Here is a 17,754-nt window from a genome sequence, read left to right on the forward strand (position 1 = left end):
GTCAAGGGACAATATGTAGTCATTCAGATGGGATGAAATTAATGAGGTCCTGTAAAAGAACCTTTGACAGTTGGATTTTGAAATAAGAGTAGGCTGTAGTGCCGCTGTCCACACATAATTTCCCTCATGGCACACTGTGGCATACATGTATGCCAGTCTTTCGTAGCCCAGTCGGTGTAAACCGTAGGATGTTAAACCCCATTTCATTTGTTTAAAGTTATACAATGGCATACATGGAAGTCATTTTTTGTCACATCCATACTACTACTAGAAGCCACTCCATACTGGAAAAAAATAAAATCGATTCATGGTTGTCCAAAAACCTTCTGTATTAGCCCGTTCAGACGCTTAAGTTGAACTGGATTAAAAACCTTGGGGATCGTTAAACTAGTTTAATTTTGTCGTCTGAATGCAAATGTGGGGCAAGTAAACCAGTTTAAAAGCCTCAGCTCACGACCAGTCTTCGAGAGGGCTTTTATTTTAAACTGGTTCATCTTGGCAGTCTGAAAGGGTTGTCTTAAACACCCTGGCTCCAGTAAGTTACATTCTTTGGAAAATGGCAGCGTCATGCAGTGCCAATGTTACTAAAAGCGTGCGAGAACCGAGTAAAGAATATGAAGCTACCCATGCGTAGTTAACTCTAACCTCCGACCGAAGAGGTCAGAGTTATTAAACTGGTTTTGCTCATAGCAGGTGTGAATTCAACACCACTCTATCTTAAAAACCCTGGCCATTTTGAACTCGTTTAAAAAAGCATCTGAATGGTATATATGAGATTGCATGACTATTCCCAGCCTCTCACTTCAAACATTGGCAGCTGGACAGATTTTGTTAGTGAAATAAAATTAAACATTTTAATTTTTTGGCATGCTAATTGACTGACAACAAGTTTTAGCAGCCTAAAATTTTTAATACCAGCTCAAAAAGGAGACACAGTTTATCACATGACATTCATGACCTCAACTATAACACTAAATCTGAACAAAGTGAAAAACAAATAAAAACATGATCAACACCATTAAGAAAAGCAACAAGATTATACCAAACAGTATAATATGGTGTAGATACTTTACATATTACCATTGTATGAATACTAATTTTCTCTATCAATCATAATAAATTATTTATAATAAATACTAACAATGACAACTGATAAGAAGTGGGGTTTAACATCCCACTTTTCCGCACTGACAACTGATAAGACTAAGATGTAGAGTGACAGAATAATCAACTACCGGTACATGTACAGTAGTAATGTAAGGTCTTTAAAGATACAATATGGGAGATTAGATAACGAGTTGGCAGTTCTCACTATAATAGTTAAAAACTACATAATGTAAAGGCAACTTGCTGAAAATTTCAGTCAAATTGATCCACTATGAACCGAGAATCAAGCGGATGAAAGTTCCGCTTAGCCTCGATCATCATTACTGAAGACGATAAGACAAAACTAATAGTCTTGATTATCCATTTAATCGTTAGTCACGAAGGAAATTTTTGCAGCAAATCGGACTGTAATCCAACAAATATCGCAGGCAAGCCTTGACATCGAGAGCTGATTATGGTCTGGATAAGTTAATTAATGTCTAATTAATAGTTTTTATAACATTTCAGGCCTAAAGAAAGACCTACAAAAGGCCGATTTTGCTCTTGCATAATGTATGTTTAATGAATGATGGACAGTCCAAAGACAGTCAACACAACTTTTCATTTGATTTAAAGATATATTCCCACCCCACGAAAGTATTTATAGGGTAATTATTTCTAATAAACTTTGAATCTATCAAAAGTAGAGACACCCAATCATAGTAGAAAAACAATGTTTCTCGATGCCTGTTTGAATAATGTAAGGAGCGCTTTTTTTTTTAATCGAATGGCTTGAGGTTGTGACTATGTGAGAAACGTGAGGCTTTGAGATTAAATGTTAGAATAAGAAGCTGGCAGCGGATAATCTAAGAATTTACTTAGACTGTGATATCTACGTGTTAAATGAACAGCCAGTACAAGCCGAAAATGGACCCTTCCCTTAATCAAGCCAAGTATCAAACAAGGATGCTTGGGGCAGTTTTCTTCAAATTAAAATGTTTTGAAGGAGGCCCGTAATTAGCACCGGGGGGGGGGGGGGGGGGGGAGGGTCAAAGCCTCCCCTGCAAAAAGTATCGCCCCCTTATGAAAAAATTGTCGACCATAAAACAAATTTACCCCCTGTGAAATAAATCATTAGTAGTTTTTTACCTTTATCAGATCTTTAAATAAGGGGTATTTTGAGGTTTTCTGGTCAAATTTTCTTCAAATGAGGGGTATTTTGAGTTGAGCTTTTTTAACATGCCTCGGGATGAAAAATCCATGCTTTGAAAATCTTAAATCCATGCTTTGAAAAGATAGGTTGCCAGGCAACAAAACATACACCCACAGCAGCTAAATTGTCCGAGCGGTCGACAAGGGTTGTCGCATATTTATTCTTTTGTAGGCAATTAGGGGAATTTAATAGACAATTTCATACAGATGACATTATAATTTTCGTTGTTTGAGGGTTCACAAGGTTCTATAAACTAAAACAAGGGCAGAAATTGTTGAAATTCAACAGGCTTTTTCTTTTTACTAAAATAATGCATATAAATTTCAAACAGATCGGATGTTAACTTTTGTCGCTCGAACGTTCACAAGGTTCAACAAAGTAAAACAAGGGCCATAACTCTAGAAGTAATTGACAGAAATTGCTGACATTCAATAGGCTTCTTTATTTCACTAATTTAAATGATGCATATAAATTTCATACAGATCGGATGATAACTGTGGTATTAGAGCGTTCACAAGATTCAATAAAGTAAAACAAGGGTCATAACTCTAGATGTAATTAACGGAAATTACTGAAATTCAATAGGATTCTTTGTTTTACTAATTAAAATGATGCATATAAATTCCATACAGATCAGCAATATACGACCACATTTCCATGTGGGCGTATAAAAAGGTTTGTATTCTTGTGAATCTAAGTACCTACTTGTAAAAGTGCGATCAGGTAATGAGCAAGTGCGCCATCAGCAATCATTGTGATCATCGATCACGTCATTTGGGTTTGTATCCAGTCTCATTATTTTTCTTCACTTTTGATTTCTGTTTCGAAAGTCATGTGTTTTGCAATTTTTGCAAAGTCAGCCGATGGACCATGCGACGTGACACCACTGCCCAAAGCAAGAAAATTGACCTATTTCTTCAGTGTGAAAGGGAGAAAGACGTCAGGAGCGGGTAATAGTGAAGGCCCCTCTGCATCATCGTCCAGGATTGATGAGGCTGCCCAGAGTGCAGGAAATAGTGTTTCCAGCAGTCCAATTTTGAAAAAATTTCTAGGACCCCTCCTAGATATACATTGTCCGTCAATTTTACAGCACCCCTAAGAACACCTTCCGCCCCCCTCGCTGCTCTGAGCTAGTTATGGCCCTGTTTTGGGGGGGATTTGATAGATTAGTTTCAATATGTTCTTAGTCCAAATATATCATCAAATTACACAGTTTGTGGGAAGTCACCTATAAACACTAAAATAGTATTGATTAATATATAACTACACACAATATACATCCACGTAATAAATTATATGGATTCGGACACAAGCAATAAGATAGGTTGCCAGGCAACAAAACATACGCCCACAGCAGCTAAATCGTCCGAGCTGTCGTCAAGGGTTGTCGCATATTTATTCCTTGTAGGTAATCGGGGGCCTTTACAAGACAGTTACATACAGATCAGATTATAAATTTTGTCGTTTGAGGGTTTACACGGTTCAACAAAGTGAAACAAGGGTCTCAACTCTGGAAGTAATCTACAGAAATTGTTGAAATTTGACAGGCTTTTTCGTTTTACTAATTTAAATAATGCATATAAATTTCATACAGATCACATGATCACTTTTGTCATTCAAACGTTCACAATCGCCATAACTCTAGAAATTATTGACGGAAATTGCTGAAATTCAATAGACTTGTTTCACAAATTTAAATGATGCATATAAATTTCATACATATCGGATGATAACTATCATCAATCGAGCATTAACAAGGTTTAACAAAGTGAAACAAGGGCAATAACTCTAGAAGTAATTATTGTAAATTGTTGGATTTCAATAGCCTTTTTCGTTTCACTAATTTAAATCATGCATATAAATTTCACAAAGATACAGTTAACTTTTTGCGTTAGAAAGGATCAATAAAGTGAAACAAGGGCCATAACTCTAGACGTAATAAAAGGAAATTGCTGAAATTCAAGAGGCTTCTTTGTTTCAGCAATCTGAATAATGTATATAAATTTCAGAAAGATCGGATGATAACTTTTGACGTGAGAACGTTCACAAGGATCAATAAAGTGAAACAAGGGCCATAACTCTATAGGTAATAAATGGAAATTGCCGAAATTCAATAGGCTTCTTCGTTTCAGTAATCTAAATAATGCATATAAATTTCAGAAAGATCGGATGATAACTTTTGACGTGAGAGCGTTCACAAGGATCAATAGAGTGAAACAAGGGCCATCACTCTAGACATAATAAAGGGAAATTGCCGAAATTCAATAGGCTTCTTCGTTTCAGTAATCTAAATAATGCATATAAATTTCAGAAAGATCGGATGATAACTTTTGGCGTTAGAGCTTTCACAAGTTTCAATAAAGTGAAACAAGGGCCATAACTCTAGACATAATAAAGGGAAATTGCTGAAATTCAATAGGCTTCTTCGTTTCACTAATTTAAATAATGCATATAAATTTCAGAAAGATCAGATGATAACTTTTGGAGTGAAACAAGGGCCATAACTCTAGACGTAATAAACAGAAATTGTTGAAATTCAATAGGCTTCTTCGATTCACTAACTTAATAATTGTATATTCTTTTTTGGCATTAGAGCGTTCACAAGGTTCAACAAAGTGAAAAAGGGCCATAACTCTAGACGTAATAAACGGAAATTATTGAAATTAAATAGGCTTCTTCATCTCACTAATGTAAACAACATATATCAATTTTAAAACAATTGGATTATAACTTTTGGCGTTAGAGCGTGGGCGTATAAAAATTAATAGTTTACAACAGCTTTTGTAACATGGATGGGAAATCTTCCTTTGTTCTTTTCGTTGAATAAGCAGATTGTTTTCCCTCTAGTAGATTGGGTGGAGCTTAACCGTGCAATAACTAGACATGTTCAATGTTATTGCACACTTTTGCTGGTTTACACTAGTTTTAGTAGAAATCATATAGAGAAGTGGGGTGGGTTTTCTGTGCAATAACAACAAGCATGTTGAACAGTTGTCAATGTTACAAGTCATTTATAGCACGCTTCATTCGTTAACAGGTTTAACCCCTCGGTCTTTGGCCTCTGGTTAAACCTGTTAACTCATGAAAGTCGTGTTATAAATATAACTTAACTGATACTATGCAAGAATGGAATTGAGAGGAATAGGGTACCGGTATAAGGGTTGGTGTCCAATGGGTGCACAAATAATTTTTGCGTATTTGTTAAACTGCAAACAATGGCGGTGTTAAACATTGGACAATAAATATCTGAGACAAAAACCTGTTTTGATAGTGGCGGCGTCACAATTAACCAGGAGGGAATTATGTGATTTTGCGTATCTCCTGGATAAGGAACACAATCAACAGATCATAGCGAACATTCTCCGATTTTAATCGTCTCCAGTTCCTATGTTAAAATCTCTAATTATCCATTTTAAGTTTATCATTTGAAGGAATAAGTGTTTGAATATAAAATATAATTTACAACCATTCCACTGTAATCGTAACAATAAATAAATTTATCACGGTATGCTTGTTGTTTAAAACAGCACTGGTAACAATAAACAATTTTCCACTGACCTGCTAGTTGTCGTTTAAAACACAGTAATCATAATAAAAGATAATTTACAACCGATATGCTTGTTGATGTCAAAAAATAATTTACAAATGGTATGCTTATTTTTGTTTAAAACAGCAATGTTAAAGGAGCTAAATCGCTAACATTTGGGACCTAGAAATTGACAAAAGTGGGTTGCAACGCATATAATACTGTGTAATATGAATGTATATAAACTGTTTTACATTCAATGGTTTCCGTTTTTACTCCAATTTCAAATCAGTTATGTTCGGCGAAATAAGCCAGCAGTCTCAAGCGAGTGCAAATTTCTAGCGTCTGGTTATTCCAGTCTACATACGCCGTTTGATTTGGTGCAATGTGTCTAGCCTCGTACCTCGAGTCTCTTGATACAACTGGGGCTGAAGCGCATTATGGTACACAATTCGTGTACCAATGGTAAAATGTTTATTTTGTTTTAAATATGGGATATCAAAAGCCCATCTTTTTCCGGTAAGATCACAACATGAATGTTGATTTAATTTGACAAATAAATCGTGTTTTCAATTTTGAAGATTTTGGATGATATTGAGTTAGAGACTTAGCTACTTTAAGAATAAATAATTTACCACTGACCTGCTTAATGTCATTTGAAACAGCACTTGTAAAAAAACATCATTTGAGGTAGGTCTACTTGTTGTCATCAAAAAAGCAATACTAATAATACATGAAGACTGGCTCAGTGCTAATATAAGGAAAACATTTCTAGCTCAGTCTTGGATGTTCTTATTGTGAACAGCTTAAAGAATTCCATCGATACTCAGATACCAAGGAATGTTGGGCATTGGAGGACATTAGTTAATGCTTCCAGTTGTTTTCCTATAAAATTTTTATACCATTGTCTTCATGTACTCAACAAATTCCACAATATGACAGGCAGTCTACCTATGGCTAGCTGGGTACAATACAGGTATGTTGATTGTTGACTGAAACCTAAACTAACATATCAGGTAGTCCATATGCACCAACTAATATGGACAATATGTCCACTCTACCATGTAGGATTAATTAAAGAGGTATTATCACTTTCAACAAGAAAATAAAAGTCAAATTAATTTTAATTATCATAACCAAAATACATGTACATGTTTAAACTATAACCCTGTCCTAAATGTATTTTCAAATATCAAACAACTGTTTTCCTTAAAGATACCTTCGTCCTTCCCGCATGCAAATTGTGTGATCCGATGATATATTTTGAGTTAAAACATATTCAAACTAATTAATCTATGAAAAATTTGCTTCAAATCCCTCTCAAAACTTTGTATTCGCAAGGAGATACCCCAAGCTATAAAAAAATCTTTTTTTAAAAGCCATGTCCATTTACTATACACATTGAGGCCTACTTAAATTCTTGAATTATTTTCTTTTCAGTCGTTTTATTGCAGAGTCTGTAAAAGGTTTACATCCCTCAATGTTCCCAAAACCACATAACCATTCGATCAAGAAATAACAACCGCTGGCAGACAATAAGCCCTAGGCTTGCCAGTTAGTGATACCCTGACATTTTTGCCCAGTGCTTGCCCCATGGGTGTTTTTCGGGTAATCTGCCCCATGGGTGTTTTTTGGGTAATCTAGTATTTCTCTGGTAAGATTAGGCATGTATACTTTCCATACATGTAATAACAAATTTGCCACACTTTTATTCGAAATAACCACCCGTTTAAGTAACGCATTTCGGATGAGGATTTATTGAACTCACTGAAAAACCACAATTAATAATCTATACTGGTATGTGTAATGATATGTAAAATGTCATTGTTTAGCCACAATATTTTGCTATGTGATTAAAAGCCATGAGAGTAATTATTGGAAATCATCCAAAATCAATATGATTCTTTGTTTCACGAACATAAACACGATACATGTATAACTTTCAATTCAATGCGATATTAATAATAACTCTTGTAGATGATGTTCAGACGAACTAGCGACTGTTACATTGCATGTATAAAATGACAAAACATGCTATATGTTCAGTAAAGGAATGTTCAGATTACAAAAGAATTCACAGAGAATATTAACAGAGAATATTAACGCATAAAGAAAGGGTTAATTGTTGGATAACAATCCTTGAGGATGATGTAGGCATATAAAATGACAAATATTTTGAAATATTGTTTGTATTACACAATCAGTCATGCAGAGTATTTACAAATAAAGAGAAGGAGAGAAAAATGGGGTTTAACATCCACGACACAAACTAGGTCATTTCGGGACTAACATATGGTTCAGTTTTTATTTCAATAATTTGCATTACATGTATGTAGGGGAATTTAGCAGTAGGAGGAAATTGGAAGACCCCGAGAAAACCGAAAACCCACAAAGTTGGACAGACGACCCTACTCCTTTTCACGTACAAGTGTGGGTTTGAAACCAAGCCACTTGACTCCATGATCTAAATGTTTAACCATTTGGCCACACATAAAGAAAAGAGAATTTTGCATAAATAATTTCACACAGACTTATGAAATTTTAAGGCCTGTAAAATCTGAATGAGTCTATAAATCTACCTGCAAGCACTAACCACAACCACATGTTACTTTTTACATACAATTAACAAATATAACATGACCTTTAAACTTATATGGGCGTCTTAATACAACACATCTCTGTAATAATGTCATAATCAGTAAACAAAAGGTCAAAATAGGCAAAGTGATTGTCTACTTGGCACAAATCACTAATTACATAACTAATTAGCAATAATAAAGACAATCCCTATATAACCTTTACACTAGGTTGGTATGACCAATACCTTGGTAAGAATGACTAACTTTTAATAATCAGCTAAATATGGATTGTATATAGATAATATAGTAGATAATTGGATAGAATTATCACATTTATTATAAATTACCACTTATCGCCATCTCCCTACTTGATTATAAATATGAAACAGCACCTTAAAATACCACTTCTTTTGAATCCTACTCAAGGAATTTATATCTAATGCTGAAGCCGAAGATATTTTTTTTTTATTTATTTTTTTTTTTTATTGAGATATAAAATGTTTTGATGACTTGATATGCATGTGGATTAATCAAGCTCTCTCCAAATCGCTGATCATCATTTGCAATTTTTTTGCACAAAATCTAATTTTTCACAATCAAAAGATATTACCCAACACTTACATTGTATAGGTGGGGCTACAAGTAACATGTTTATACTATACGCAGAGGATGCCCAACATTGACGGATTTTACATTCATTATACGGACCAATATTCATTTTTGAGATTCAATAAGGATACAAAATCCCTTATATGATGAAAGGCTGCTTTAATGGTACTAATCAATCAATCTATCAAAAGGGGCAGAGAGAGAAATCAGGCTAAATGTCTACTTCACTTGACACAAATTAGGTCATTTCGGGACTAAGATATTGTTCAATTTCATTTTTAAAATAAATAGGGGTCTTTACTCTTTAACAGAGGGAGGAAACCAGAGAAAACCCACGAGGTTGGATAGGTGACAGTAGTCATATTGACATATGCATATGTACAAGTGGGGAATCGAAACTACGTACACCACTTGACTCAATGACAGACCTTCTGATCTAAACCTTAACCCATTCATCCATGTAACCACACTAATATATTCAAAAGCCAAATGTAAGGAATTTAATATTTTCTCAAAGAGTTAATCATCAGTCTATACATTTTGAAAGCCTTGCAATGAACCCTTTCTCTTTACAAAACCTGTCAGTTTATATATATATATACCATTAAACAAAAGACCTAGTAAAAAAAAAAAATTGCATCCAGACTTTAGTCCTAATAGACAAGAACATCCCACATATATTTAACTAAAAATATATATTCATTTGTAAAAATTGCCTAAAATTAATTTATAATACAACTAAAATCTGATTATATTTTAACTAAACCAACCAAACATTAAATTACCTTAATTCAATGTCTAAAATGCAGCTACCAGTCCTGAATGGAGAATTTTGTACTGTTTGTCTGCTGGAATTTTATCTGCTAGTGAGTGGGAACTGGAGGTTTCAACAACATGATGATGATTCACACTTCAACTTTCAACAGCATTAATCCCTCTTGTGAATATACAACACATGCTCATTTGCCACACCTATTGTGATGGTCTCCATTCTTTAAATTTATCATTTAAAAAAATATAACCTCAGATGTCAGGATGTGTCTGACAGAGATCACATAAATATGTTGCCTGTTTGTCCATATACATATACTCAATGCAAACTCATAAATTAATGACATCAACTTTAACCATCCATGAAATTATCTTCTTCTAGACATGGTCTCTAAAGACTTGTAAAAAGATTCTCTCATTTTATAGCTGATGAGGTGAAAGTAAAGATAATTTAGATAAATTTTCTTCATCTAAAAATGGTTTTATTTTTAATTTCAGAGCTGTCAGTGGAAAGAAATATTTACATTCAATTGCAAAAATTTTAAGACTAGCATTTAAATAGTAAGTGCAGGAGGACTACACTACACACAAAAGAAAACCAGCAAAACAAGAGAGAGAGAGAAATGGGGTTTAACATCCACTCAACACAAACTAGGTCATTTCGGGACTAACACATGGTTTAATTTTATTTCAATAATTCGTTTGCACGTAGGGGTCTTTAGCAGTAGGAGGAAACCGGAGGACCCGAAGAAAACCCACGAGGTTGCCAACAAAACAAACCTGCGGACAAGACAAACTACATACATAGAAATTGCAAGAAATAAACAACAAATATCAAATCAAGTGCATGGATCTGAGAGCTACAAGCGTGCACTGGGCTGTACAGTCCCGTAATGATACTGGGGCCTGTTTCACAAAATTTTAGCTAAAGATAAAATTCAAATTTTAGTAGATACTTCAATTTTGATTGCCTAAGCACTAAAATCAATCTAATATTATCCAATCAAATTACTAAAATTTTTGGATTTTATCTTAGTTAGGCCCCCAGGTTTCACTCAAAATGTAAGGTGTGAGCCTGAGAGAAAGTTTAACATCCTATCAACACAGGTCTTGACCCATAGTGAGAGGACCTGAGGAAAAGCTAAGTCATGTACAAGCATGGAATGAAACCATACCAGTCGACTCAATGACAGACCTTATGATCTAAAGAGCACACAAATCTCATTTGACCACGTGATCCACTAATTCGGTTACTTCAAAAGAAGAAGAGTGTTCGCCTAAAATTCTTCATCAGATTAATGTCCTGAGAAATGCAACAATTTGATACCATTTGTAAAGTTTGCTAAGGCATTATGGCGAAGCAAAACCACCAAAAAAAAAAAGAAACCAATGCTTCTGAGAAATACACAGGTTTGTCTTTAAAATTAAGATTTCTTTCTAACACATCAGAAGAAGTCTACACCTTCCTGTGAAAATGTATCCACCCCTACGGCCAAAGACTGCAAGACCAGAAATCAATGCATCAGTCATGAATTTGTTGCAACCCAACAAGACTGAAATCTGTATAGGCTACGGTATTACAATTATTACAACCCTTACAACTACAACCCACATGGTTGCATCTAGCAATTTTAACACAGTAGTAACAAGACATCATTTACCAGACTAACAACATTGAATAGCCTATCATCACAAATAATCACTGTTAATTGAAATGTATGGTTCGAAGAGGTCTCGGTCTTATGTTTGACAAAACTACATACCTGCAAGATTACGTATGTGCCATAGTTTAGGTTAAAGAACAAAAAATATTTTAAAACTCATTCACTGCAGAGGTATTGAAAGAAATGCGACTTACCGGAATTTTTTTAATGGAGCTAATTTGCTAATATTTTGGACCTAGAAATTGACAAAAATTGGTTGCTACGCATATAATAATGTAATATGAATATATATTAACTGATTTACCATTTTACGCTAATTTCAAATCAGTAATGTTCAGCGAAATACGCGAGAAGTCTCAATCTAATGGCAATCTCTAGCCACTCTACACCGGTAGTATTTATTGCACATGCTCTCCAAATAAGAATGTGGTGTCACCGTTTGACATGATTTGTTGAATATAACTAGCCTCATTCTTCGAGTCCCTTGTTCCAAATATTGGATATCAGAAGCCCATCTTTTCTCGGTAAGATCACAACATTAATGTTGATCAAAATTGACAAATAATTTGTATTTTTAATGTCGAAGACTGTGGATGATATTGAGTTAAAGATTTGGCTACTTTGGCTCACATTACTTTTTTGTTTAACAGTTCCAGTAATTATGACAGAAAGTTGATTTGGTACCCAAGTTTCAATAAATGTGCCCATTAAAAACAACCAACTGACAATCTCTATTTTATATTAGTTTCAAAGATCAGATTCAGAATTCTTAAAATGTCCAAACTAAAACATTTGACTCCAATTAATAAGTGAAAGAGAAACATTTATGAGAACTCTTGCTGCTGTAAAGGCCCGGTCCCAGTGGCAGATGGACACAAAACGTATGCAAAAAGGACACAGCGGACGAGCAAACTTTCGGGGGTGGCTCAATCCGTTTTCATCCGCTCCAGAAATGGACAAAATTGACGAAAATTTGCGAAAACTGAACGGAAAAGAATGAACGTGGGAAGTATGTAGCGGGGATGTTAAATGGATGTTCATCGGAAGCCTAGCGGATGGAAGTGGATGACAGCTCCGGTAAACTCCAGACATCCTTCAATATACCAGATACATCCCAGATACAAATACTTTGTCCGTTTTGAAAACTTTATATATACGAGATGCATACGCTTACATCCTTTCTATTTCCGTGCTACTAACGATGCATAGACGTTCCATTTACCTTATCTTTCCTCCCTCTTTCCGTTTTCAGCTGGAGCAGATGTCAGTTGCGAGGATGCCCAGAGGATGCAGAGAGGATACAGTGGACGTGCTCGTATATGTCGCGCATTTACATCGTACACGACAGAAGTTCATCCGTTATAAAAGTTTTGTGCGGCTCAAAACTTTTTGCGCTGATGAAATCAAAGTGAACAGATGCTCGATGGATAGAGCGTATGAAACACGTATGCAATGAGTACACAACGGATGCACGGAGTTTTCAAACAGGGGGGCGTCACGTTTTTTTTCCCAGTTTTACATCCTAAGTGCAGTGGGACCGGGCCTTAACACCCAAATGAATCTGGTCATTTTGGATTAGGTTTACCCGTTTGGAACCACCACCCCACCCCACCCCCCACTCACACACACACACACCCGCCCACTTATGCACACCTTAAATTGACAAAAATTGTAATTTAGTCTAATAGACAATACTGTTTGACTGCTTAACAATCAGAAAGTTGAATTATATTCATAACCCTAACAACAGAGATAACCGACTCCTTCATTCACTCCATTATTCAGTACTGTAGATCTATTCTGCTTGGCCTATTATTCAGATTGAAAATTCACAAGGATAACTTGATCTTTTTATGAAATTATTTATAATCACAAGGAAGCTATAAATATTACTCACCAATTTTTAGAAACACCGACTTTATAGTAATTTACGCAGTAATATCAAGTTTATAGCATTCATGCTGGTTGCCATGTTTGTCACTTGATGTGACGCCACTCAAAGAATTGCCAAAACAACTTGAGTAAGAAAAGTCACGAGTTTTGAGGAAGAAAAAATTGATCATCAGCTGATGTTAGCAGAGCAGAGAAGTTTGGCAAAACTAATTCATCCTGATATCTGCATTAAAAGGAAACTTTAATGTTCATTTTACATACCTTTTTACTAGCATGAAGAATGCAGGTAGGGACAGTAAAGAAAAGAATTACTTTTTTTAATATTATATCTGAATCAAGGCAAGGGGAGGTGCTTCCTTTTTACATTAGTACCTATCAATTCTTTTTTTAGGTCTTCCAACTTTAGAATAGATCATGTACATGTAGATTAATTACATTATTCAAAGTCATGCCCCATGGACCTTACAAATACTACATAGTTCATGGTCCTGTTGGTCAACATGAGGAATCGACCTGCGGTGGTGCCACTCAGTTACTAAGACACAGACTAGATAGCAGAAGATCTCAGGCTCGCTCATGAATTGGCTGAGAAAAATTCTCAGGATTTTCCTGCCCAGACTATCTAGTATTTGGATTTGACAAAAAACATGGTTTCGTGCACAGTACACACATTGCCATAAAATGTAACTGAATAGTAATTGAAATGTAACTGACCATAACATGATATTTGGAATGTTATTAATTATATTTACATTACTTATTTACATTCCATTACCATTACTCCAGCTCTGTGTAGGATAAAGCACCAGACTGAGGTTAAGTTGGGGATAGAAAGACTGAAGAAAATAACCTGAGAGAAAGAAAAACTGAGGCCGGCTGGCCGAGGTTGATTGAGGTTTTTCTGTCAATCGTTTTTTCTAAAGTCTTTCTCCAGCATAGCGAAGTCAAGGACTTTATCTTACTTAAAAACCGTCTTATGTTTACATGTACGCAAAATGGGAATATCCCAGAAATCCCATAAGAAAAACCTTAGATAATGTTTTCTTATGGAAAAAAAACCCTACTCGGGAAGAATAACCTGTTACTGGCTTAAAGCAAAACTTTCAGAAGAATAACCCCAAATTCCCAAATGCCCCCGACTTTCAGACTTCAAGTTTTTCCGGGCATAGAATACACCCCAAAGATCAAAGAGATTTTCCGTTACAAGTTTGTAAGTGATAAAAACAAATATTTTGGACATGAAAAGGTGGCAATTACCACCCATATTTGGTTGAATGTACGGTATGTGGTTTGTTGATATTGTATTCAGCCTATTGACAAACAATCTAATTTCAACCAATCATATCTATGGAGGAAAACTTTTCTAAGTAGATTAATCAAATGCAACAAACTGATAGGGAAACAGACCTCTTATTTATCGAGCGACCATATTACCACATGTATATCCTATTCATGATTGACTAGGTGTTCTGTGTCCGAGTTAAGACAAGTTATATTAAAGACTGCATTAAGTAAGAAGTGTAACCGCTAGGTTCTTCAATAACTAGTAAGTCTGGAATGGTTTTTCAATCTTTTAATTACTCAAACTTATATGTGATATATGCATGACAAATGACAATAATTCAATACATATAATGTACATACTTATACATCACACCTTACAGCATAGTGGATGACCAAAGTTGGTACGATAAAAAACATAGTCTTGATTATTAAATAATGAATGAAATTTGAACAGCAAATCGGATCCTAATCCAGTAAATATGGCAGGCTATGTTGGGGGGGGGAGGTACACACAGAGGGAAAAAATAGTAGGTCGCAGAGTAAGTGCAGTTGGACGCAAAAAAAGTGCAGTCTGTTTCAAAATTATGAATTGTTTGAGCACTATATTTTACTTTGTTCTATTTTGCAGGTGTGATGACGATTTTCTTGAAGATATGTATTTTGGTTGTCACATTGTCATTGACTGTATTGCAGTTGGCACAATGCAAGACAAAATCTGATGAATTTAAATTCTTTACCTTCACTCAAGCCTGGCCAACGGTTGTATGTTTCAAAGATAAATCCACCAGACATAATTGTCATATCAGTCGGAATGTAAAAGGATGGACAATCCATGGTCTATGGCCAAGTGTAGGAATTTCAAAGGGACCAACGTATTGTAATAATTCTTCTAAATTCAACGAGTCAGCTGTTGAAAAACTGCTGCCCGACCTAGATGCTTACTGGCCAAATCTACACACTGATACTGCGAGAGATGATTTCTGGGAGCACGAATGGTCAAAACATGGAACCTGTGCGATAAAACTCAACGAGACAGGGAATGAGTATCTATACTTCAAGAAAGGACTAGATTTATTTCAAATGATCAATTTCACTGGAATCCTAACTGACATCGGAGTCATTCCTGACGACAATAAAAAATATGATGTTTTAACTATATTGAACAAGATAACACCAAGGCTCAATAACACTGAACCCAGACTTTCATGTCATAAATACAAGGAAAATTTTTATTTAACTTCTGTTGTAATATGCTTTACTAAACAATTTGAAATGATAAAGTGCATTCGAAAGCCCAGAGATAATAGGCTTTATTTTCAATCATTGAAGGATATAAGGAAAATAGAAAAAGTTGAGAATTTAATCAACAACAATGATGATTTGATAGATTGCCCACGTGACCACAAAGTAATATATCCAACTATTAAATATGATTAAACATAATTATGCAAGAGCTAAATCTGTCTATTGCAGGTCTTTCTTTAGGCCTGAAATGTTATCTAAATTATTAATTAGACATTAATTAACTTATCCAGACCATAATCAACTCTAGATGGCATCGCCAGCCTGCGATCTTAAGTGGATTGTGATCAGATTTACTGCAAAACTTTCCTTCTCGATTAAACAATTAAATGGATAATCGAGACTATGCTGTTTAATGTACTGACTTTAGTAATGATGACCGAGGCTAGGCAGAAATTTTATTCGCTTAGTTCTTGGGTTCATAGTGGATCAATTTGAATGAAATTTTCAGCAAATTGCCTTTACGTTATCTAGCTTTTAATTATTATAGTGAGAACTGCCAACTCGTTATTGAATCTCCCATAATGTATCTTTAATATATTATGTTCCATTGCAAAATTAAGTGCATAAAAAAAGATAAAATTGATTTCTGTTTATTTCCACCAGAGAATACAATACGGTTTTATGTATAAATTCAGTTGTAACGTCCCCACTCACTAACAAATATAAAAAAATTAGTAATTTTGATTCAAAGCTTACCAAGCCTCATGAGCCATGTTCGGAGCAACGCTAGGATGTAGGCTAGTTATTTTCTTTTGACTCGAGATGTGTTCTTTATTCCCTATCATTCATCCTTGACAAGGGTATCTTACATCAATGTATATATATACAATGGAACCCTACTGTAACATGAACATGATTAAAAAATTAAATAAATTATTTCTTTTCTGATTTTGTATTATCTTTCACTCAGTCAGTTATATTTATAAATTTGAAAATTAAGTATAATACTGGATTGAAAAGTGAATTTTTGGACCAAAACTCGCCGCTTACCACTACTCATCTTGCTCTTCTTGGGGTGGCGTTCTTCGAAAAAGCCTAAGGCTCTGACAATTCAAATCCAATTGACATGAAAATTGGCATGCTTGTTCTTTGAAAAATTGAACAATTCTGAATCGATTTGATAATTAGATTTTATAATTTCATCCAACAACATGGTAGGTTCCTGGTCAACAGTACGAATGTACTTGTTTACTGTGTACCATAATGAGTTTCAGTCCCATTTGTAACAAGAGACTCGAAGAACTAAGCTAGACATAGTCCACAAGTGATGTCAAACGGTGATGCCATTCTTATCTGGAGAGTATGAACAATAAGTACTATATGTAGACTGGAATAACCAGACGCTAGAGATTGCCATTGAATGTAAATCAGTTTATATACGTTCATATTACATTATTATGTGCGTTGCGACCCATTTGTGTCAATTTCTAGGTCCCAAATATTAGTGATTTTAATTAGCTCCTTTAAACATACATTATGCAAGAGCTAAATCTGATTATTGCAAGTCTTTATTTAGGCTTCAGATGTCATAGAAATTATAAATTAGATCTTTATTTACACAACGAGCACAAAATCAACTCTGTAGAGCCCAGATGGCTTGGATTTAAACAGGATATCGTTGATTGATTAAATTTTTAAATGGCGTCGTAAGCGAAGATTAACCGTTACGTTGACATCATACTCCCGGAAATAATTTTAGATCGAGGCTAAATGACAGATTGTACGAAGCAAGGCCGCATGTCAGTCAATTTGATTGAAAGTTCGATATACATGTATACGGCCTTGATATTATGTTAAGTTGTGGTTAAAATGAGAGTTTGGATG

At 34.9% G+C, this 17,754-nt stretch overlaps 1 protein-coding gene across 3 annotated transcripts in view; it reads right to left on the reverse strand.

Moving 5' to 3' along the window:
- LOC126822220 (signal-induced proliferation-associated 1-like protein 1) overlaps nucleotides 1-17,754 on the reverse strand; it is a 107,666-nt gene that overhangs the window by 88,669 nt on the left and 1,243 nt on the right. The gene's annotated exons all lie outside the window — the stretch shown is intronic.

Source organism: Patella vulgata, chromosome 5, assembly GCF_932274485.2.
Source record: "Patella vulgata chromosome 5, xgPatVulg1.2, whole genome shotgun sequence".
In the NCBI taxonomy this organism is placed as follows: Eukaryota; Metazoa; Mollusca; class Gastropoda; family Patellidae; genus Patella; species Patella vulgata.